Here is a 24,104-nt window from a genome sequence, read left to right on the forward strand (position 1 = left end):
GCTAGGTCTACCCTTCAACACCATCAAACCATTACAGATGGTACAGAATTCCGCTGCTAGAATCCTCACAAGTTCTAACAAAAAAGACCATATCACCCCAATCCTTCGTAACTTACATTGGCTTCCCATCAAACATAGGATACTCTATAAGATACTCACAATAGTACACAAAGCAATATACAATCTGGCTCCTATCATGCTAAGCACTCAATCCTTATCCTAACAAATCAATCTTCCGACTCGATCCACCATACGATCCAAAACGCCTCACAAGCTCAATCACTACCACATAGCGTCAGAGACTTAGGAGTTTACCTAGACAACCAACTAAATTTGAAATCCCACATTAAATCACTGCTAAAAGGAGGCTTCTTTAAACTCCAAACCCTCAAAAAACTGAAGCCCCTCCTTCACGCCCATGATTTCCGCACCGTCATGCAAACCACCATGTTATCCAAACTCGATTATTGCAACGCCCTTTTCCTAGGCCTCCCAGCCTCTACTACTAAACCTCTTCAAATCCTCCAAAATGCCATGGCACGTATCCTAACAAACACAAGAAAATCCGATCATATCACTCCCATACTACAAAATCTCCACTGGCTCCCCATTGCATTCCGTTCCCAATACAAAACACTTACCATCCTACATAACACTCTATACAAAAACAGCTCCCCCTGGCTTGAAGATATGCCTCAATTCCGACAATCGAACCGCCCCACCAGAAACGCCCTCGCCGGCACCCTCCAAACCCCCTCACTCAAAATTGGGCACCTCACCGCCACCAGGGAAAGAGCCTTCTCTATCGCAGGCCCCTCCCTCTGGAACTCCCTCCCGGTCAAACTCCGACTAGAACCATCCCTGAGCCACTTCAAAAAAGGAATAAAAACATGGCTGTTTAAACAGGCCTACCCCAACTCCTCTCAACCCTAGGCCTCCCACGCATGCAGGAACCTGCATTCTATATACAGCCCTTCCCACCTTTCCCACCCTGGTAACCCTTCCAGCACACCCCATGCTCCCCCTCACTCCCCCCCTCCACTCCCCACCCCCCCCCCCCCCGCCTTTTAGCCTCTTCAGCCTCCCCCCCCGCCTTCTTTACCATATCAATCTCTCCTTTACCTTTACCTCCCCTCTCGCATATTTTCTCCCCCCCTTTCCCTCTCCCCTCACCCCTCCCCCCAACGTTGTAAATAAGTTCACATATGTAATATGTAATTTTAAACCCATATCTTTCCAATTAAGTTATCCATGCTTGCTTTCTCTTTTCTCTCGTTCTTCGCTTTTTACCTTGTTCCTTTTATCCAATTATTATCCAATTCTCCCAGTTAAACCCCCCTTGTTCAATGTAATTTCCTTTCTCAGTTAATTGTGAACCGACATGATGTGTCCTACGAATGCCGGTATATAAAAATGTTAAATAAATAAATAAATAAACTTCAACCGCATACATCTTCTAGACCAATTAGAAGCGCATACAAAGGAACACTGCATGTCCCACAAGTAAAATTAGCATTGAGCAAACGAGCATTATCTTCAGCAGGACCCCACCAGTGGAACGCGCTCCCCCCAGATCTAAGACTAGAACCCAGTCATCAAGAGTTCAAAAAAAGACTGAAGACCTGGCTTTTCCAACAAGCCTTCCCAGATTCTCAATGATACTTAGACAGGAGGACTTCCTAAATACTAGGTATCCCTAAATTATTGACACCTCACCAATTCCTACTATCAGGACTCCACAACTGCACAATCAATTTTTGAGTCCATAAGTTCACTATATTATTCTTATTGTATCTATATGGTAGATTTGACAGGTCATCACCACTACGTTAAATAGTTAAATTGTATGTACATATTATATTATATTTATTATTACTATGTTAAATTGACATCCGGATTTTTGTTCCTTATGTTCTACAGTTATATGTAAAGCCCCCTTCCGCTGTTGGGCAGTTCATCGTTTTATGTAAACCGGAGTGATTTGTAATTCCCACAAGAACTTCGGTATATAAAAATTAAAAATAAATAAATAATAAATAAATAAATAAATATACAACATATCAACACATGGAAACGATACATTGATGACATCCTGTTGTTTTGGACAGATTCACTCGATTCTCCTCAACAATTTTTAGTTTGGCTTAATAGTCACAACACACATTTGAAATTTACAGCAGACACACAATTTTTGGATATTCATTTTTTAGACATCAAAATTATGAAGATCAAAGATGGATTCACAACTGTGCTTTATCGAAAACCAGTTTCGTGCAACACTTTGTTGCATTTTACTAGTGCACATCCCAGATCATTGAAAGAAAACCTTCCAGCAAGTCAGTTTTTCCCGAATTAGAAGACTTTGTACTGACCTTTCAGAATATCAATTTCAAGCAGCAGCATTAAGCCAACGGTTTAAAGACAGAGGTTATCCATCCCGCTGTGTGAAACAGGCTTATACCCGAGCTAAAATTCACGAACCGAGAATGGTTATTTTTACCAGGCCCTATGGAATCCAGTGATACTTTGACTTGTGTTTTGCCCTCTTCATCGATGACACAAAAAACCAAACAGATTATATTTCAGAACTGGCACATTCTTCAAAACTACAATGAATTTCAGATACCACCCAGATTTCAAATTCTCGAGGACCCAATTTAAAAGATAAATTGCTACACCCTGATTCATTATGGATTCCACACACATCCCTTACAGGGTCGCATACTTCTTGCGGTATGTGCACTATCTGTCACATAATGATTAATACTTCGGCCTTACATTTTGAAAAATTGGATTTTACTTTCACATTAAAACAAATTACAGACTGTCGCTCCACAGGAGTAATTTATTTAATTCAATGTCCATGTAATTTGTGGTATGTGGGAAAAACGAAACGGGCCTTAAAGACCCGGTTGATCGAACATCATTCCTGCATCACGACAGGCCGTTTAACAGTGCCCTTAACATTACATTGAAAGCAGAAATCACACTGTTTTGATGAATTAAAAGCTTGTGTTCTTGAACAATTGATGCCGAGTTGGCGCGGAGGGGACTTCAATACTCGTTTACTCCAGGCTGAGCAACGTTGGATTCATCGCCTGAAGACTGTGGATCCAGAAGGTCTAAATTCTATGACTGAATACCAAGTATCTTTATGAATGAAAGATACTATGTTTTTTGACGTTTCTGACGCTATCACGATGTGTAACCATAGCAATTTGACACCTTTGACGTCATCACGTGGGTTTGCAAAGCAGGATATTTAAAGGTCTCATTAGATAAAGGCGTTCTCTGTCCCATTTTCAATTTTGTCAAGACTGGGTGTCTTTAAGAAGTAAGATCGGAGACGCTGCTTTCACTAAAAGATAAGTAACATACAACCTTGTAGAAATTTACTCAGTCTGTTTTCTCTTTGATTTTCCAGAAAATTTATATTGCGACTCCTGAAGAAGCAATCAGTAGATTGCGAAACACCGGCCGCTGTCGGGTCTCATACATTAATATGGATACAGACGGAGCACTTAAAATAGCTATTTAAATCTTGCTGTGCAAGCATCGGAAGGTGCTTTTATGAACTTTGCCGCATATGAGGATAAGACCGAATGACCCTGCTATATGCATCGTCGGTGTCAGGTTTCTTCAAAATTACACAGATTTTGAGCACTTTTTGTGAGAAATATTGCTAGCGTGGGCATATTTGAAATATTACATAAAAAAGTCCTTTTGCTGTTGTTGTTGCTATGAACACTTAAACACAGGCCATCGTGCTTTCTGCACCACTTCACTTTTAGCAGCTAAAGATCCCAGGCCCTCATAAACTCCGTTCCTGTCTTAGCCTCCGCCCCACGCCTGGGAAGAAACATCTCCTGCTGCTTCTCCCATCATGACCCTCGTCCTGGAACACAGCTTCCCCATCTGTGGGTCGGGACCCCAGATGGGGATCCCAGAACCTTCAGCTGGGGGTCACAGGGGGCCTCTTCAGGTACCAGCAGTGGTATCAGAAGCAGAAACCAGCGCGGGGGGCCTGTGAGCCAGCAGGGCCCTCACTGGCCCTGCAGTTTCTGTGCTCACAGGGAAGCCTCGTGCAAGGAGGGATGTGGGCCACTGTGGGGCCTACGAGCTTGCACTGGAGCCGAGACTCCACGCTAACCTCGTGACTCGGAACCAGCCACAAGGGGAGGGGAGGGCTCAAGTGAGGGTAGACTGGGGGGGAGGGGTTCCTCTATGGAACCGACCCAAAATTCAATCGCAGCCCCTGTCATCGGCCTACATTGTCATCCCACCAGCTGTTATCCACCTTTGGCCTGGGGCTCAAAAAACGTTGCCACCGACCCTGGCCAGGGGGATTTCTGGAGGGGCTGTTTGACAGGACGGATCAGATGTACAAGTCGTTGGAGAGTTGGATCAAGTAGAGAGGGACTGGCTGCGGATAGTGAGAAAGGAGGAATGACCGAAGATCGACTGGAGGATGTAAGAGAAGAGCTGGTGGGGATAAGAGGGGAAAAAGGTGAGCCTGGGCGGAGAGAGAGAGGGAAGGGGATGAAGAGGATCAGTTGGGGTTTATAAGAAGAGCTTGGGAAGGAGAGGATCAGCTGTGGGAACGCAAAAAAGGACCGGAGGGTGTTGGAAGGAGGAGAGGTTGGGGAGGTGAGAGGAGCTGGGGGATGAGGGGTCTATTGGAGGGGTTAGAGGTTAAGAGAGGATCGGCTGGAGATGGTAGAGGCTGAGAGAGGAGATCGCCTGGAACACGAGGGTTTTAGTAGTCACCTGGAGCCATGTGACTTTTTCATTGCTGAAATGGGGTCACATCGGCAAAAAGTTTGGGAAGCCCCGTTCTAGAACAGCCCTTCCCATTGCGGAAGGGATAGAAGGTAAAGTTTGTCTATTTGCGTATGATACCAAGGTCTGCAACAGAGTGGACACGCCGGAAGGAGCAGAGAGAATGAAAAGGGATTTAAGAAAGCTTGAAGAGTGGTTGAAGATTTGGCAGCTGGGATTCAATGCCAAGAACTGCAGTTATGCATCTGGGGTGCGGCAATCCAAAAGAGCTTTATGTGATGGGGGTGAAAGACCGATGCACATGGACTGGGAAAAGGACCTTGGGGTGATAGTGTCTAGCAATCTGAAGATGGCGAAGCAATGTGACAAGGCGCTAGCTAAAGCCAGAACAATGCTGGGCTGCATAGAGAGAGGAATAACCAAGTAAGAAAAAGGAGGTGGTGATGCCCTTGTACAGGTACTTGGAGAGGCCTCACCTGGAGCATTGTGTTCAGTTCTGGAGACCTCATCTCAAAGGAGACAGAGACAGGATGGAGGCGGTGCAGAGAAGGGCGACCAAAATTGTGTGGGGTCTGTATCGGAAGACTTATGAGGAGAGGCTGAAGGACCTAAATATGTGCACCCTGGAAGAGAGGAGGTGCAGGGGAGATATGATACAGACCTTCAGATACCTGAAAGGTTTTAATGATGCATAATTGTCAAACCTTTTCCGTTGGAAAAAATCAGTAGAACTAGAGGTCACGAAATGAAACTCCAGGGAGGACGACTCAGAACTAACGTCAGGAAATATTTCTTCACAGAGAGGGTGGTGGATGCCTGGAACGCCCTTCCAGAGGAGGTGCTGAAGACAAAAATGGTGAAAGATTTCAAAGTGGCATGGGATAAACACTGTGGATCCCTAAAGGCCGAAGGATGGAAATAAGAGTGTATGGGGGTAACTTGCTGGTGTGGCAATTACTACCCTTAATCAATAAGCCTGATAATTTTGATACAGCTCCAACATTGCTCTCTGCTTCCATGGCAAGGGGTAAAGGGGAATTGGATTCAGACAGCAACCAAGGACTTTTACGGTCTGGGAAACTGATAACATGGGGATAACCTGCATGGCGTGGCACATACTACCATAAGAAGCTTCCTGGGCAGACTGGATGAACCATTTGGTTCTTTTCTGCCATCATTTCTGTGTTTCTATGAGACAGGCTTGCTCCTTGTGCATTGCTAATACCATTCAGGTATGGAAATGACCCTGTCATCTCTCCCCTGTCTCTCCTATCCTCTAAGGTATACAGGTTTAGATTTCTAAGTCATCCTATGGGACTTCTGCTGCCCGATGAGATGTCTTTCTCATTAACGAGGAAAAAGCAGAGTCCAGAGTCCACCAAGGACAGGATCGCTGAGTCAGCAGAGGTGCATATGATGGTTGGGGGGGGGGGGGGGGGGGTAGGTGTTCCTCTATTTACAGAAGAGAGCAGACCTGAAAGTGGACAAAGCAATGGGCCTGGCTGGAGTGCATCCAAGGACATTAAAGGAGCTGAGAGAGGTTCTGAATGGAGGAGTGGGAGCTGCTCATTGACCCGATCTGTTCAGTCAGTCTTCGGAGACAGGAGTGGAGAAAGATGAATAAAAGTGGAAATAGGTATCGGGCAGCTACGATGCCCTGCATCCGAGAATGATTTAACTAACTCGGAAGGCATAGAGCTCCCGCTGCTTTTAACTATGCATGCCCCGTGCATGAGAGCTGGGCGTATACTGAGACATAGCACCATTATAGCCCTCTCGGTGTGCAGGCTTGGAAGCCGGCCAGTACGTTTCTGAATCTCCCAGTTTCTGGGTTTTCTCCAGTAATGCCATTGGCTAAGGATCCCAGGCTCTCTTACCGTTCGTTCCTTCCAGACATGTGGGAGTGGCAGATTTATGGAAAAGGGAACCAGTTGGCGTCCTTTGAAGAAGTCAGTAGAGTTATACAAAGTGGAGAGGACTGCGCCCCGCTTGCATTTGCACTGGTGAGGGGAGCTCCCCGGTGACGTTAAGCTACCTGCCGGTGCTATAATAGTGTCACTGGCTCCTCGGATCTGGGTGTGGAATGGGGACCTGCGCGCTCCTCCGGGTGATACATTCTGTGTCCCTGTGCCCTCGCAGGGTCGAGCTTACGGTCAAGCTTCTCCATCGTGCCTGGCGCAGCTGTGATCCAGCGGGACCTTATTCCTTGCCCACTGGCATCCTCCTTCTGGGAAGAAGTGGCAACTGATAGGAAGGCTCTCCGCCAGCTTGGGGGTTGCTGGGGCTATGAAGGGACGTTACAAGTTCCAGATCCCGCTCAGATAAGGCTCTTACCGTGCGAGGTTTATTAGCCTCCCGACACAGACATTGCCCGATTTGGAAAAGTCCCCCTTTGTCCACCTCAACGGAAAAAGCAGTTGGTAGGAACTGCAATTCTCGGAAAAAAGTGTCCTTATTTGTTGAAGGGAAGGATTGAAAGATATGACCCTGGGGGAAGTCCTGGACCTGCTGGGGACTGCTTTCTTAATTTCTTCCCAGGCTCTGATGTCCTGACGTTTTTGACTTGACTGTGCTTGGCGTGACAGATCTCTATTTTGAGGAAATAGCTTTGCTCGTGATGCTGCGATCGTTTATTCCCGTACTGCTCACGTTTTCCTTCGTCTGATGGGTGTGCCCTTTGTTTAAATAAAAAGCTTCTGAAAAAAAAAAATTTAGTGGAAATAGGGAGACGTTCGGTCTGACCTCAGCGCTGGCTCAATGAAGGAGGCGCCACAGAGGTGCAAGGTGGCAGGAGTTTACCAGCGGGAGATCCTGTCAGGGAGATGGAATCAACGTCTTGCGTCGGGCGAGCAGAGAATGAGATCAGGGGAGAGCACCAGACGGGCTTCACTTGCATTTCTGCGCCGACTGGCCTACGAGCCTGGGAAGGGGGCTGGATTAGAAACCGGTTGGAGTGGCAGACCAGGACTTCCCAGCCAGTGGGCCTTCGGGCCCGATCGGCTGCGCCAGGGGGAAAGGTTCGTCACTGCCCGATGCTCAGATCCAGGCCAGCACCTGGGATCTGCTCCCGGCAGCTCCAAGAGCCACCAGCCCTGGCTCTCAAACACGTAGGCGTGCCTTTCCCAGGACGCACCGTCATGCCTGCCTCCTCGTCCCAGAGACAGCAGGAGCCCTGGAGTGCGGTCATGAACGGGCAGCCGGAGAGCCAGGCCCCGCTTTGTATATAACGCGCGCAGTGCGGGGCACAGCACCTCCGCGGCTCTCCCGCTCCGGGCCACCCATTTCCAGCCTCTGATCCTAGCCCCAGGCCGAGTGAGATGGGGGAGAGCGTGCACTCAGCCCTGGATGTGACGCACTCTGAGCGCTGGGAGCAGCAGCGGTGGGGGAGCTCTGGCAGCCACAGGCGGCAGCCACGGTAGCCAACTGAGCCAGCTTCCTGCACCTCGGCTACCTCTCCCAGCTCCTGCACTTGTGTACAGAGGGAGCTGGGCCATGGCGACAGGTTCACGTGTGTCTCTGCCCGCGCACTCTCTCCCTTTGCTTTTCAACCCTGGAAGAGAGACTGGTGGGGCTTCTCTAGCTCCGATTTTGGCCACTGGCTTCCCCTCCCTGTCCGCCCTGCGCACTCCGTGGAGGCTGGCGTGCCACGCAACGTTTTTGTTAATGTAGGGGCGCCTTGGGCGAGAAAGGGCTGGAAAACCCTGTGGCTGACAGACACCAGGGGGTACTGGTAAAGCAAGCTCATTCTGAGGAAAGAAGGGCGACGAGGGGTGTGCCTCAGGGATGCGTCCCGGGACCGGCTCTAGGCAATATTTCTGTAATATTGCAAAGCAGTTGGCAGGAAAGCTTTCAGGGTTGGTGGGAAGGTTTTTATTATTTTTCCCAGACCTGTAATAGAGTGGACAGGCCTGAGGGAGGAGACAGAATGAAGAGCGATCTCGGTAACGGGTCAAATGCTTGACAGGGAAGACTCGGTGCGAAAACATTGTAATGACTTAGTATTTTGGATGCAGAAACCCAAGGATGAGGTAGACAATGGTAGGGGATGGTGATGGGGGGACGGCGGGGGTGGGGGAGAAGAGACACCGATGAGCACCAATGAGGAGAGAGACTTGGGGGTGATCTTTTCCGGTGATTTCCCGGAAGCACGGCTGCAGGAGAAGAGCGCGCGGCCTCGCCAGCGTGCCCGTCTCGATAAGGCGGCGCCGAGGAGCGCGGGAAGGGGTAACGGTGTCAGGGTGGGGAACGGGCTGGTTAGCAGGCTTGGCTGACTGGACGGCGAGTTATTTTGGAGATGACACAGATCGCGTTTCCACCTGCTGTCCGGGTGGAATGTTTCTGGCGGTTGCAGCTGTACAGTGCTGTGTACATCGAGAAGTGCTACCAGCAGGGTGATATTTTATGCAGCTGGAAATTGCTTTTACTATTGTATTTTATCTTACGCATTCTTGGCGGGTTTTTTTTTTTAATAAACTGCCTCGGACTTGCATTTTTTCTGTATTTTTGCACAGGTCTAACAATTTATTGGGTTACATTTTCTGATTATTTCAAATTAACAACACATTTTGGAAGCACTTATCATCAGAAGCCCTACTTACCATGTTTTCTCTTCTACCGCACCCCCCTCCCCAGTCCTAGCAGAGCTCCTCACAGCCCCAGCACTCTCTGCCCTCCCAGCACAGCCCCAGCATTCCTCCTGACTCCCAGCTCGCTTCCCAGCCTCCTCTTTCCAGCAGTGCTCTCCAAACACTCAGCACGGCTGGGATCGAGGCCTGACTGTAGCAGGACAGTCTCTGAAGGCGAGGGGGCCTGGGTCTGGACCAGCACATACTTCCTGACTCCCAGCACAGCCCCAGCACTCTTCCCCCTCCAGCACAGCCCCAGCGTTCCTCCTGACTCCCAGCAGCGCTCTCCAAACACCCAGCACGGCTGGGATCGAGGCCTGACTGTAGCAGAACATTCTCTGAAGGCGAGGGGGCCACGGACTGCACCAGCACATACTTCCTGACTCCCAGCACAGCCCCAGCACTCTTCCCCCTCCAGCACAGCCCCAGCGTTCCTCCTGACTCCCAGCAGCGCTCTCCAAACACCCAGCACGGCTGGGATCGAGGCCTGACTGTAGCAGAACATTCTCTGAAGGCGAGGGGGCCAGGGACTGCACCAGCACATACTTCCTGACTCCCAGCACAGCCCCAGCACTCTTCCCCCTCCAGCACAGCCCCAGCGTTCCTCCTGACTCCCAGCAGTGCTCTCCAAACACCCAGCACGGCTGGGATTGAGGCCTGACTGTAGCAGAACATTCTCTGAAGGCGAGGGGGCCAGGGACTGCACCAGCACATACTTCCTGACTCCCAGCACAGCCCCAGCACTCTTCCCCCTCCAGCACAGCCCCAGCGTTCCTCCTGACTCCCAGCAGCGCTCTCCAAACACCCAGCACAGCTGGGATCGAGGCCTGACTGTAGCAGAACATTCTCTGAAGGCGAGGGGGCCAGGGACTGCACCAGCACATACTTCCTGCAGACCCAGCACAGCCCCAGCACTCTCTGCCCTCCCAGCACAGCCCCAGCGTTCCTCCTGACTCCCAGCACAACCCCGGCGTTCCTCCTGACTCCCAGCACGCTTGCCAGCCTCCTCTTCCAGCAGCGCTCCCCAAACACTCAGCACGGCTGGGATCGAGGCCTGACTGACTGTAGCAGGACAGTCTCTGAAGGCGAGGGGGCCTGGGTCTGGACCAGCACATACTTCCTGCTCCCAGGCCCTGCCTCCTTCTGGCATCCATGCAAGAGACGGGACCCGGGAGCGACTCAGTCCCCTGCTCCTGCACCTTGCAGCTGCTGCTGTCACACTGATGCAGCCTTGCACCGACCCCTGCTTCACCAGAGAAGGACCGCCCGGGGCAGGGAAGTGTTTATCTGTTACAACGGAGAGCGCCCCCCCCGGTGCTTTCCTGTTTTAATCTACCATCGGAAGCCCCAGCTATGACAAACGTTGATAATATCTCAAAGGCATAAACAAAGCATAAGAAGCAAACCTGCTTCTGAGGAAAGAACGTTCTAGAACAAGAGGTCACAGTCTGAAGCTGCAGGCACTACAGCAGGATAATCTTTCTTCACAGAAATGATAGCGCATGCAGGGAACAGCCTCCCAGGGCAGAAGGAGGAGGCTAAAGCAGCACCGGCATGCAAAACAAAAAACCATGGGAGAAGCAAAGAGGAGTGGCCATGACAGTGCAGCCACCGTCACCAGCATGTGGGGTGTTCATGCTTATGGGGGAGGGGGGTACTGATACGGCAGGCTATGAGAGTGTCAGCTCATGCTGTGTGTAGGATGTGTGAGAGTGTGTTCGTCTTCCCACTGTGTGAGCATTGGAGGATGTGTGTGTAGGCAGCTGACGCTGTATGATACATGTGTGTGCTCACACTGTAAGATGTGTTCATACTGATATTGCAGGCTATGAGTGTTGGTTCATGCTGAGTGCGGGATGTGCGAGAGCGTGTCTGTGTAGCACTGGAGGATACGTGTGTATGTGTAGGGGGAGCTCACGCTGTATGATACATGTGAGTGCTCACACTGTAAGATGTGTTCATACTGATATTGTAGGCTATGAGAGGGTTGGTTCATGCTGAGTGTGGGATGTGCGAGAGCGTGTCTGTGTTGCCCTGGAGGATACGTGTGTATATGTTGGGGAGCTCACGCTGTATGATACATGTGTGTGCTCACACCGTAAGATGTGTTCATACTGATATTGCCAGCTATGAGAGTGTTGGTTCATGCTGAGTGTGGGATGTGAAGAAGCGTTCTTGCGTTCACAATGTGTGTTGCATTGGAGGATGCGTGTGTATGTGTGGGGGAGTTCACGCTGTATGATACATGTGTGGGCTCACACTGTAAGATGTGTTCATACTGATATTGCCGGCTATGAGAGTGTTGGTTCATGCTGAGTGTGGGATGTGCGACAGCGTGTCTGTGTTGCCCTGGAGGATATGTGTGTATGTGTGGGGGAGCTCACGCTGTATGATACATGTGTGTGCTCACACTGTAATATGTGTTCTTATTGATATTGCCGCCTATGAGAGTGTTGGGTCAAGCTGAGTGCAGGATGTGCGAGAGCGTGTCTGTGTTGCAGTGGAAGATATGTGTGTATGTGTGGGGGGAGCTCACGCTGTATGATACATGTGTGTGCTCACACTGTAAGATGTGTTCATACTGATATTGCCGCCTATGAGAGTGTTGGTTCATGCTGAGTGTAGGATGTGCAGAAGCGTTCTTGTGTTCACAATGTGTGTTGCATTGGAGGATGCGTGTGTATGTATGCATGGGCAGCTGTCGCTGTATGATACATGTGTGTACTCACGCAGTAAGATGGTTTGGTACTCATATTGTTGGCTGTGAGTGTGTTGGCTGAAGCTGAGTGTAGGATGTGCAAAATTATTTTGTGCTGCATTGAGGATGCATGTGTATGTATATGCAGGGGTGGGGGGAGATCACGCTGGATGATACATGGGTGTGCTCACACTGTAGGATATATTGGTACTGATATTGTTGGCTCTGAGTGTGTTGGTTCATGAAGCATGCAGGATGTGTGGAAGCATGTTTGTGTTGCATTAGAGGGTGCAATGTATGTGTAGGTGTGTGGGAGCTCACGCTGTATGAAACATGTGTGTGCTCACACTGTGACATGTGTTCATACTGTATAGTGTATTCTCTGCGGGTGTTGTTTCATGCTGAGTATAGGATATGTGAGAGCATGTTTGTGTTAACACCTTGTGATGCATTGGAGGGTGTGTGTGTGTGTGTGTGTGTCTGTGTGTATAGCTGATGTTGTATAATACATGTATGTGCTAACTGTAAGATGTGTTTGTATTGATACTGTATATGATGAGTATGTTGATTGATGCTGAATGAAGGATGTCTGAATGCGTGTTTGTGTTGCATTGGAGGGTATGTATGTATGTGTGTAGCTGATGTTGTGTGATACATATGTGCTCACGCTGTGAGATATGTTTGTACTGATCCTGTATGTGATGAGTGTGTAGGATGTGTGAGTGCATCTTTGTGTTGCATTGGAGGGTGTGAGTGAGTGTGTGTGTGTGTGTGCATGCAGCTGATGCTGTATGATACGTGTGTTTGCTCACAATGTAAGATGTGTTTATACTGATCCTGTATGTATTGTGTAGGATTTGGGAAAGCATGTTTGGGTTGCATTGGAGGTTTTGTGTATGTGTGTGTGTGTGTGTGTGTGTGTAGCTTACGCTGTATGATACGTGTGTGCTCACACTGTAAGATGTGTTTGTACTGATGCTGTATGTGATGAGTGTGTAGGATGTGCGGGCGCGTGTTTGTGTGTGTTTGTGAGTGTGTAGCTGATGCTGGATGATACATGTGTGTGTGTGTTCACATTGTAAGATGTGTTTGTACTGATCCTTTATTTGATAAGTGTATAGGATGTGCGAGTGTGTGTTTTCGTTGCATTGGAGGTTGTGTGTGTGTGTGCTGATTGAGGGGTGCATGTGTGTGTGTGAAGATGATGCTGTATAATATGTGTGTGTGTGTGCTCACAATGTAAGATGTGTTTGTACTGATCCCGTACATGATGAGTGTGAGGATGTGCGAGCGCGAGTTTGTGTTGATCTGGAGGATGTGTGTGTATGTAGCTGATGCTGTATGATACCTGTGTGTGCTCACCCTTTAAGATGTGTTTGTACTGATCCTGTACGTGATGAATGTGTAGGATTTGCGAGCTCATGTTTGTGTTGCATTGGAGGGTGTGTGTGTGTGTAGCTTGTGCTGTTTGATATGTGTGTGTGTGCTCACAATGCAAGATGTGTTTGTACTGATCCCATATGTGATGAGTGTGTAGGATGTGCGAGCACATATTTGTGTTGCACTGGAGGGTGCAATGTCTGTGTGTGTGTGTGTGTAGCTGATGCTGTATGATACGTGTGTGCTCACACTGTAAGATGCATTTGTATTGATCCTGTACGAGATGAGAGTGTATGATGTGCGGGTGCGTGTTTGTGTTGCATTGGAGGGTCTGTGTGTTTGTGTAGTTGATGCAGTATGATAACATATGTTTGCTCACACTGTAGGATGTGTTTTTACTGATCCTGTATGAATTCAGTGTGTAGGATGTGGGAAAGCATGTTTGTGTTGCATTCGAGGGTGTGTGTGTAGCTGATGCTGTATGATACGTGTGTGCTCTCACTGTGAGATGTGTTTGTACGATCCAGTATGTGATGAGTGTGTAGGATGCGCGAGAGTGTCTTTGTGTTGCACTGGAGGGTGCATGTGTGTTGTGTGTGTAGCTGAATTTGTATCATACATGTGTGTGCTCAGACTGTAAGATGTGTTTGTACTCATCCTGAACATGATGAGTGTTTAGGATGTGCGGGCGCGTTTATGTTGCACTGGAGGGTGTGTGTGTGTGTGTGTGTGTGGTTGATGTTGTTTGATACGTGTGTGTGCTCTCACTGTAAGATGTGTTGTACTGATCCCATGTGATGAGTGTGTAAGATGTGCGGGCGTGTTTGTGTTGCTCTGGAGGGTATGTGTGTGTGTGTAGCTGATTCTGGATGATACATGTGTGTGTGTGCTCACACTGTAAGATGTGTTGTATTGATCCTGTACATGATGAGTGTGTAGGATGTGCGGGCGCGTGTTTGTGTTGCACTGTGGTGTGGGGTGTGTGTGTGTGTGTAGCTGATTCTGGATGATACGTGTGTGTCTGCTCACACTGTAAGATGTGTTCTACCGATCCCGTACGTGATGAGTTTGTAGGATGTGCGGGCGCGTGTTTGTGTTGCACTGGAGGGTGTGTGTGTAGCTGATTCTGGATGATACATGTGAGTGTGTGCTCACACTGTAAGATGTGCTGTACTGATCCTGTACATGATGAGTGTGTAGGATGTGCGGGCGTGTGTTTGTGTTGCACTGGAGGGTGTGTGTGTAGCTGATTCTGGATGATACATGTGAGTGTGTGCTCTCACTGTAAGATGTGTTGTACTGATCCTGTACATGATGAGTGTGTAGGATGTGCGGGCGTGTGTTTGTGTTGCTCTGGAGGGTGTGGGTGTGTGTGGCTGATTCTGGATGATACGTGTGAGTGTGTGCTCACACTGTAAGATGTGTTGTACTGATCCCATACGTGATGAGTGTGTAGGATGTGCGGGCGTGTGTTTGTGTTGCTCTGGAGGGTATGTGTGTGTGTATAGCTGATTCTGGATGATACATGTGAGTGTGTGCTCACACTGTAAGATGTGTTGTACTGATCCTGTACATGATGAGTGTGTAGGATGTGCGGGCGTGTGTTTGTGTTGCTCTGGAGGGTGTGGGTGTGTGTGGCTGATTCTGGATGATACATGTGAGTGTGTGCTCACACTGTAAGATGTGTTGTACTGATCCTGTACATGATGAGTGTGTAGGATGTGCGGGCGTGTGTTTGTGTTGCTCTGGAGGGTATGTGTGTGTGTGTGGCTGATTCTGGATGATACATGTGAGTGTGTGCTCACACTGTAAGATGTGTTGTACTGATCCCATACGTGATGAGTGTGTAGGATGTGCGGGCGTGTGTTTGTGTTGTTCTGGAGGGTATGTGTGTGTGTGTAGCTGATTCTGGATGATACATGTGAGTGTGTGCTCACACTGTAAGATGTGTTGTACTGATCCTGTACATGATGAGTGTGTAGGATGTGCGGGCGCGTGTTTGTGTTGCTCTGGAGGGTGTGGGTGTGTGTGGCTGATTCTGGATGATACATGTGAGTGTGTGCTCACACTGTAAGATGTGTTGTACTGATCCTGTACATGATGAGTGTGTAGGATGTGCGGGGCGTGTGTTTGTGTTGCTCTGGAGGTTGTGTGTGTGTGGCTGATTCTGGATGATACATGTGAGTGTGTGCTCACACTGTAAGATGTGTTGTACTGATCCTGTACATGATGAGTGTGTAGGATGTGCGGGCGTGTGTTTGTGTTGCTCTGGAGGGTGTGGGTGTGTGTGGCTGATTCTGGATGATACATGTGAGTGTGTGCTCACACTGTAAGATGTGTTGTACTGATCCTGTACATGATGAGTGTGTAGGATGTGCGGGCGTGTGTTTGTGTTGCTCTGGAGGGTGTGTGTGTGTGGCTGATTCTGGATGATACATGTGAGTGTGTGCTCACACTGTAAGATGTGTTGTACTGATCCTGTACATGATGAGTGTGTAGGATGTGCGGGCGTGTGTTTGTGTTGCTCTGGAGGGTATGTGTGTGTGTGTAGCTGATTCTGGATGATACATGTGAGTGTGTGCTCACACTGTAAGATGTGTTGTACTGATCCTGTACATGATGAGTGTGTAGGATGTGCGGGCGTGTGTTTGTGTTGCTCTGGAGGGTGTGTGTGTGTGTGTAGCTGATTCTGGATGATACATGTGAGTGTGTGCTCACACTGTAAGATGTGTTGTACTGATCCTGTACATGATGAGTGTGTAGGATGTGCGGGCGTGTGTTTGTGTTGCTCTGGAGGGTATGTGTGTGTGTGTGGCTGATTCTGGATGATACATGTGAGTGTGTGCTCACACTGTAAGATGTGTTGTACTGATCCTGTACATGATGAGTGTGTAGGATGTGCGGGCGTGTGTTTGTGTTGCTCTGGAGGGTATGTGTGTGTGTGTGGCTGATTCTGGATGATACATGTGAGTGTGTGCTCACACTGTAAGATGTGTTGTACTGATCCTGTACATGATGAGTGTGTAGGATGTGCGGGCGTGTGTTTGTGTTGCTCTGGAGGGTATGTGTGTGTGTGTAGCTGATTCTGGATGATACATGTGAGTGTGTGCTCACACTGTAAGATGTGTTGTACTGATCCTGTACATGATGAGTGTGTAGGATGTGCGGGCGTGTGTTTGTGTTGCTCTGGAGGGTGTGGGTGTGTGTGTAGCTGATTCTGGATGATACATGTGAGTGTGTGCTCACACTGTAAGATGTGTTGTACTGATCCTGTACATGATGAGTGTGTAGGATGTGCGGGCGTGTGTTTGTGTTGCTCTGGAGGGTATGTGTGTGTGTGTAGCTGATTCTGGATGATACATGTGAGTGTGTGCTCACACTGTAAGACGTGTTGTACTGATCCTGTACATGATGAGTGTGTAGGATGTGCGGGCGTGTGTTTGTGTTGCTCTGGAGGGTATGTGTGTGTGTGTAGCTGATTCTGGATGATACATGTGAGTGTGTGCTCACACTGTAAGATGTGTTGTACTGATCCTGTACATGATGAGTGTGTAGGATGTGCGGGCGTGTGTTTGTGTTGCTCTGGAGGGTGTGTGTGTGTGTGTAGCTGATTCTGGATGATACATGTGAGTGTGTGCTCACACTGTAAGATGTGTTGTACTGATCCTGTACATGATGAGTGTGTAGGATGTGCGGGCGTGTGTTTGTGTTGCTCTGGAGGGTGTGTGTGTGTGTGTAGCTGATTCTGGATGATACATGTGAGTGTGTGCTCACACTGTAAGATGTGTTGTACTGATCCTGTACATGATGAGTGTGTAGGATGTGCGGGCGTGTGTTTGTGTTGCTCTGGAGGGTATGTGTGTGTGTGTGGCTGATTCTGGATGATACATGTGAGTGTGTGCTCACACTGTAAGATGTGTTGTACTGATCCTGTACATGATGAGTGTGTAGGATGTGCGGGCGTGTGTTTGTGTTGCTCTGGAGGGTATGTGTGTGTGTGTAGCTGATTCTGGATGATACATGTGAGTGTGTGCTCACACTGTAAGATGTGTTGTACTGATCCTGTACATGATGAGTGTGTAGGATGTGCGGGCGTGTGTTTGTGTTGCTCTGGAGGGTATGTGTGTGTGTGTGTAGCTGATTCTGGATGATACATGTGAGTGTGTGCTCACACTGTAAGATGTGTTGTACTGATCCTGTACATGATGAGTGTGTAGGATGTGCGGGCGTGTGTTTGTGTTGCTCTGGAGGGTATGTGTGTGTGTGTAGCTGATTCTGGATGATACATGTGAGTGTGTGCTCACACTGTAAGATGTGTTGTACTGATCCTGTACATGATGAGTGTGTAGGATGTGCGGGCGTGTGTTTGTGTTGCTCTGGAGGGTATGTGTGTGTGTGTAGCTGATTCTGGATGATACATGTGAGTGTGTGCTCACACTGTAAGATGTGTTGTACTGATCCTGTACATGATGAGTGTGTTGGATGTGCGGGGCGTGTGTTTGTGTTGCTCTGGAGGGTATGTGTGTGTGTGTAGCTGATTCTGGATGATACATGTGAGTGTGTGCTCACACTGTAAGATGTGTTGTACTGATCCTGTACATGATGAGTGTGTAGGATGTGCGGGCGTGTGTTTGTGTTGCTCTGGAGGGTATGTGTGTGTGTGTAGCTGATTCTGGATGATACATGTGAGTGTGTGCTCTCACTGTAAGATGTGTTGTACCGATCCTGTACATGATGAGTGTGTAGGATGTGCGGGCGTGTGTTTGTGTTGCACTGGAGGTTGTGTGTGTGTAGCTGATTCTGGATGATACATGTGAGTGTGTGCTCACACTGTAAGATGTGTTGTACTGATCCTGTACATGATGAGTGTGTAGGATGTGCGGGCGTGTGTTTGTGTTGCTCTGGAGGGTATGTGTGTGTGTGTAGCTGATTCTGGATGATACATGTGAGTGTGTGCTCACACTGTAAGATGTGTTGTACCGATCCCGTACATGATGAGTGTGTAGGATGTGCGGGCGTGTGTTTGTGTTGCTCTGGAGGGTGTGTGTGTGTGTGTAGCTGATTCTGGATGATACATGTGAGTGTGTGCTCACACTGTAAGATGTGTTGTACTGATCCCGTACATGATGAGTGTGTAGGATGTGCGGGCGTGTGTTTGTGTTGCTCTGGAGGGTATGTGTGTGTGTGTAGCTGATTCTGGATGATACATGTGAGTGTGTGCTCACACTGTAAGATGTGTTGTACTGATCCTGTACATGATGAGTGTGTAGGATGTGCGGGCGTGTGTTTGTGTTGCTCTGGAGGGTATGTGTGTGTGTGTAGCTGATTCTGGATGATACATGTGAGTGTGTGCTCACACTGTAAGATGTGTTGTACCTGATCCTGTACATGATGAGTGTGTAGGATGTGCGGGCGTGTGTTTGTGTTGCTCTGGAGGGTATGTGTGTGTGTGTAGCTGATTCTGGATGATACATGTGAGTGTGTGCTCACACTGTAAGATGTGTTGTACCGATCCTGTAGGTGATGAGTGTGTAGGATGTGCGGGCGTGTGTTTGTGTTGCACTGGGGTGTGTGTGTGTGTAGCTGATTCTGGATGATACATGTGAGTGTGTGCTCACACTGTAAGATGTGTTGTACTGATCCTGTACATGATGAGTGTGTAGGATGTGCGGGCGTGTGTTTGTGTTGCACTGGAGGGTATGTGTGTGTGTGTAGCTGATTCTGGATGATACATGTGTGTGTGTGTGTGCTCTCACTGTAAGACGTGTTGCACCGATCCTGTAGGTGATGAGTGTGCTGTAGGATGTGCGGGCGGAGGTGTGTGTGTGTGTGTGTGTGTGTAGCTGATTCTGGATGATACGTGTGAGTGTGTGCTCTCACTGTAAGACGTGTTGCACCGATCCTGTAGGTGATGAGTGTGCTGTAGGATGTGCGGGCGGAGGTGTGTGTGTGTGTGTGTGTGTGTGTAGCTGATTCTGGATGATACGTGTGAGTGTGTGCTCACACTGTAAGACGTGTTGCACCGATCCCGTACGTGATGAGTGTGTAGGATGTGCGGGCGTGTGTTTGTGTTGCTCTGGAGGGTGTGTGTGTGTGTGTAGCTGATTCTGGATGATACATGTGAGTGTGTGCTCACACTGTAAGACGTGTTGCACCGATCCCGTACGTGATGAGTGTGCTGTAGGATGTGCGGGCGGAGGTGTGTGTGTGTGTGTGTGTGTGTGTAGCTGATTCTGGATGATACATGTGAGTGTGTGCTCACACTGTAAGATGTGTTGTACCGATCCTGTAGGTGATGAGTGTGTAGGATGTGCGGGCGTGTGTTTGTGTTGCACTGGGGTGTGTGTGTGTGTAGCTGATTCTGGATGATACATGTGAGTGTGTGCTCACACTGTAAGATGTGTTGTACTGATCCTGTACATGATGAGTGTGTAGGATGTGCGGGCGTGTGTTTGTGTTGTTCTGGAGGGTATGTGTGTGTGTAGCTGATTCTGGATGATACATGTGTGTGTGTGCTCTCACTGTAAGACGTGTTGCACCGATCCCGTACGTGATGAGTGTGCTGTAGGATGTGCGGGCGGAGGTGTGTGTGTGTGTGTGTGTGTGTAGCTGATTCTGGATGATACATGTGAGTGTGTGCTCACACTGTAAGATGTGTTGTACCGATCCTGTAGGTGATGAGTGTGTAGGATGTGCGGGCGTGTGTTTGTGTTGCACTGGGGTGTGTGTGTGTGTAGCTGATTCTGGATGATACATGTGAGTGTGTGCTCACACTGTAAGATGTGTTGTACTGATCCTGTACATGATGAGTGTGTAGGATGTGCGGGCGTGTGTTTGTGTTGTTCTGGAGGGTATGTGTGTGTGTGTAGCTGATTCTGGATGATACATGTGTGTGTGTGCTCTCACTGTAAGACGTGTTGCACCGATCCCGTAGGTGATGAGTGTGCTGTAGGATGTGCGGGCGGAGGCTGCGTGGGTACCGCTGTGGGGCGATGGGTCGCAGTCACTGCCTGCCTGGCAGCGGAGGCCTGGCCACAGGCTCGCCGCAGTCCTGAGCCTCTGCCCTCCATCCCTAGGAGGGCTCGGGCTCGGGGGCCCGCGCCCCTCCGCGCGCCAAGCCTTGCAAGCGGAGGCAGGCGCGGTGCTGCCAGGGCTGTGCCCGGGGAGGGAGGAGGCAGGAGAACCGCAGCAGCCCGGTGACAGCTCCCTGCCCCCCGCCCGCCTGTCATGGCAGACACAATGGAGGATGCTGCGGGCTTTTACCAGGGCGGAGGGCAGAGCCCGCGGCCCAAAGCCCGGCCCCCCCGGTTGGCGTGCACGGAAAAGCTGCCCGGTCCCCCGATCGCCGGCAGAGCCTGCCCTTACCTCGGCCGACGGGCCCCCCCGGTGGGCTCGCCTCCTCTTCCCGGGGTCGCGCTCGCCTGCTCGGGCAGTGCGGAGGCTCTGCGCACTCACACGGCGCTGCCGCCGCTGCTGCCGGGAGCGGGCGGGGCTGACAGCGCAGTGCCGGGCAGGGCGGGGGAGGGAGCCCTTCTTCCTCCGCTCCGCCCCGCCCCCTCGTCTGGAGCGCCTCTTTCCCCCCTGCTCCGTCTCGGGCAAGGAATGGGGGGGGTGGGGGAGTCCCGGCTGCGGCTGGAGGGCGAGCGCGGATGTTTGCGGTTCAAAGCCCACCCCCCCCCCCCCTCCGTTACAGGGCAAGAGAGGAACGCAACTCCCACCCCGCCCTCAGCTTAGGAGTTAAATACCCCCCCTCCCCCCCGTTATAGGAGATGAATCCCCATCCCCTCATTATAGGAAATTAACCTGCTTCTCTATGGGATAACCGCACCCCTCCCCCCCTCGCTATAGAGCAGGAATTTCCTTCACAACAGGGAGCAAAACATTCCCGCCATAGGGGATGCATCCCCCCCCCCCCCCCCCCCCCCACTATAGAAGCTGAACATACTGATATAGGGGATGAACCACACACACACACACAGGCTAGGAAGTCACCTGACGGATATGAGGGTGAAACCCCTAGGGGATAAACCTATTACCACCGAGGATGAAAACTCCCATTATAAGAAATAAATTCACTACTGTTTGGGGGATAAACCTATTGTTATAGGGGATGGATTCCTTCCATTATAGGGAATAAACACAGTACTATAGGTGTGTGTGTGTGTCCCCCCCCCCCCCCCCCCCACACCTACTGGGAGTAAACCCACCAACAGAGGATGAATGCATTTGTTTATTTATCAACCACTGTCACAACCAAGCTCAAAGCAATGTGCACATTTCATAACAATCTATTCATTACAGGTATAGCAAATTAACCCACTTCTATAGGAGATGAAACCCTCTGCCAAAGGAAGTAAATCCAGTGCTATGGAGGAGAGGAGATGAATTCCCCCACCATAAGAAATCAACCCATTGCTCTAGGGGATGAAACCCCCAGCAAAGGGAATTAACCCTCTATTAAAGAATATGAATTCCCCTATATACTATAGGGAATGAAATTACTGCTGTATGGATGAAACCCCCAGCAAAGGAAATTAACCCTCTATTAAAGGATATGAATTCCCCTATATACTATAGGGAATGAAATTACTGCTCTAGGGATGAAACCCCCAGCAAAGGGAATTAACCCTCTATTAAAAGATATGAATTCCCCTATATACTATAGGGAATGAAATTACTGCTCTAGGGGATGAAACCCCCAGCAAAGGGAATTAACCCTCTATTAAAGCATATGAATTCCCCTATATACTATATGGAATTAAATTACTGCTCTAGGGACGAAACCCCCAGCAAAGGGAATTAACCCTCTATTAAAGGATATGAATTCCCCTATATACTATAGGGAATGAAATTACTGCTCTAGGGATGAAATCCCCTGCAAAGGGAATGCATTCCTCCTAGTATAGGCAATGAACCCACTGCTATAGGGGATGAAGCACCCTGCAATAGGAGATGAAACACCCCACTATAGGGAGGGAGGGAGGGAGTGAGCCCACTGCTATAAGGGATGAAACCCCCCTGCTAAGAAAATGAATTCTCCCCACTATTAAGAATGAAGTTTCTGGTACTGGGAATTAATCCAGTGCTATAGGGGATTCATTTCTTCCACTATAGAGAATGAACCTGTTATAGGGTATGAAACCCCCCACCACCACTATAGGGAATTAATCCACTGCTATAGGATATGAATTCCCCTGCAATAGGGGATGAGTTCCTCCCCACTGTTATGAGAATAAAGCCCACTTGTATCGAGGATGACATCCCTAACCATAGGCAGTGAAACCCCTGTTATAGGGACTGACACTTCTGCCTCTTATGATGAGGGATAGAAGGGGACTCCTCATCATCAGGGACAGGCTGAGACAGTCCTGGTTTTGCCTCATTGCATCTGCCCTTTGCTATAAAAAATGAAGTAGAAATCTATAGAACAGTGGGTGAAAACCAGGACCGGCTCATCCTGTCCCTGATGGCCTGGACTCGTCTGTTAATCCTCTCCAGGAGTAAATATTGCAGCTTCTCTACAAAATATAAACGCCCCCTCCCTCCCTTTCTTGAGCAATTAGGACAGTTCATTTAATGTATATGTTTCACAGCTAAAATATATTTTAATGAACAATCCAATTACTTATTTTACTCTTAATTAAAACAGCACTCCTGTTTAGCTGAAAATGATTACAGCTAAGATAGCAGCGACTGCCTGAGAAGGACATGAATTGTCTCCCTATGGGCAGAGAGCAATATCGCACATTGCTGAATAATTTGCTGGGAAGAGGGCAATGCCAGGCCAATGAGGAAGATGAGAAAAGCTTCCCCGGATAAGGAGCAATCGATATCCTACAAGGCCTGAGGCCAGGTGTCGTCGCCAGGGCCTGGCCCAAGGCCTGGTTTCGTCACCCAGCCCTAGGCCTGGAAGCCTAGGACCAGACCTCCAGATGTCTTCTTTCTTTTTCAATCTTTGAAAAACGATGCCATCCGCTTGAAGGACTCACTGCTGTGATGTCACTGCAGCACCTTCCTCTGGAACAGATGGCGCCATTTTGACTGTGCTGGGCCTAGGCCTTGGGAACAAGATCAGGCCTTGGACCGGGCCCCAGCGCCGGGCCTAGGTCTTGGTGCCAAGACCAGGCTTTAGCAACAGGACCAGGCTTCAGGCCCGGTTTCTAACTTGGATTGAATCTTGAACCTCGGACCTGGTCCCAGCAAAGGCCCATTTATTTGTGCATTTTTGGTTAGTTTTAGGATTTTTTTTTTTCTGTTTACTTTGTTTCAGTTCGGCAAAGGAACCCAACAACAACAAAAAAAAAAGTAAACAAACCAGATCTTAACAAAAATAAATTAATTAACAAACGAAGCTGAAAACTCTGGGCGTGCACATCACTTTTTTTTTTTAATTTTTCTGAGAAGTCTGAAAAAAGAATCTCATCTCCTTTTACTGACTGGGCGGTTTTCTCTGCAGTTCAGCTCTTTGCTCATCTGACTACCTTCACTGACTGTCTTTGCTTTTCCTGATATTTTTTGCCTGTCCCTCTGCCCTGGACCTTGAACCCCCTACCTACCCCCAACACGCAAACCCTGACCTCGCTTCCCATCCCAAACCCTGAACCCTTCCCGAGAACAAATTC

The 24,104-nt window shown here is 49.1% G+C and overlaps 1 protein-coding gene across 1 annotated transcript in view; it reads right to left on the reverse strand.

Moving 5' to 3' along the window:
- The window catches only part of RUSC2 (RUN and SH3 domain containing 2), a 187,725-nt gene extending 166,700 nt beyond the window's left edge, over nucleotides 1-21,025 (reverse strand). The window contains exon 1 of the mRNA XM_029581846.1: nucleotides 20,848-21,025. The gene's annotated coding sequence lies outside the window, so the exon portion shown is untranslated. The remainder of the gene's footprint in view (nucleotides 1-20,847) is intronic.
- Nucleotides 21,026-24,104: the final 3,079 nt, after the last annotated feature.

This window comes from Rhinatrema bivittatum, chromosome 1, assembly GCF_901001135.1.
Source record: "Rhinatrema bivittatum chromosome 1, aRhiBiv1.1, whole genome shotgun sequence".
NCBI classification, from domain to species: Eukaryota; Metazoa; Chordata; class Amphibia; order Gymnophiona; family Rhinatrematidae; genus Rhinatrema; species Rhinatrema bivittatum.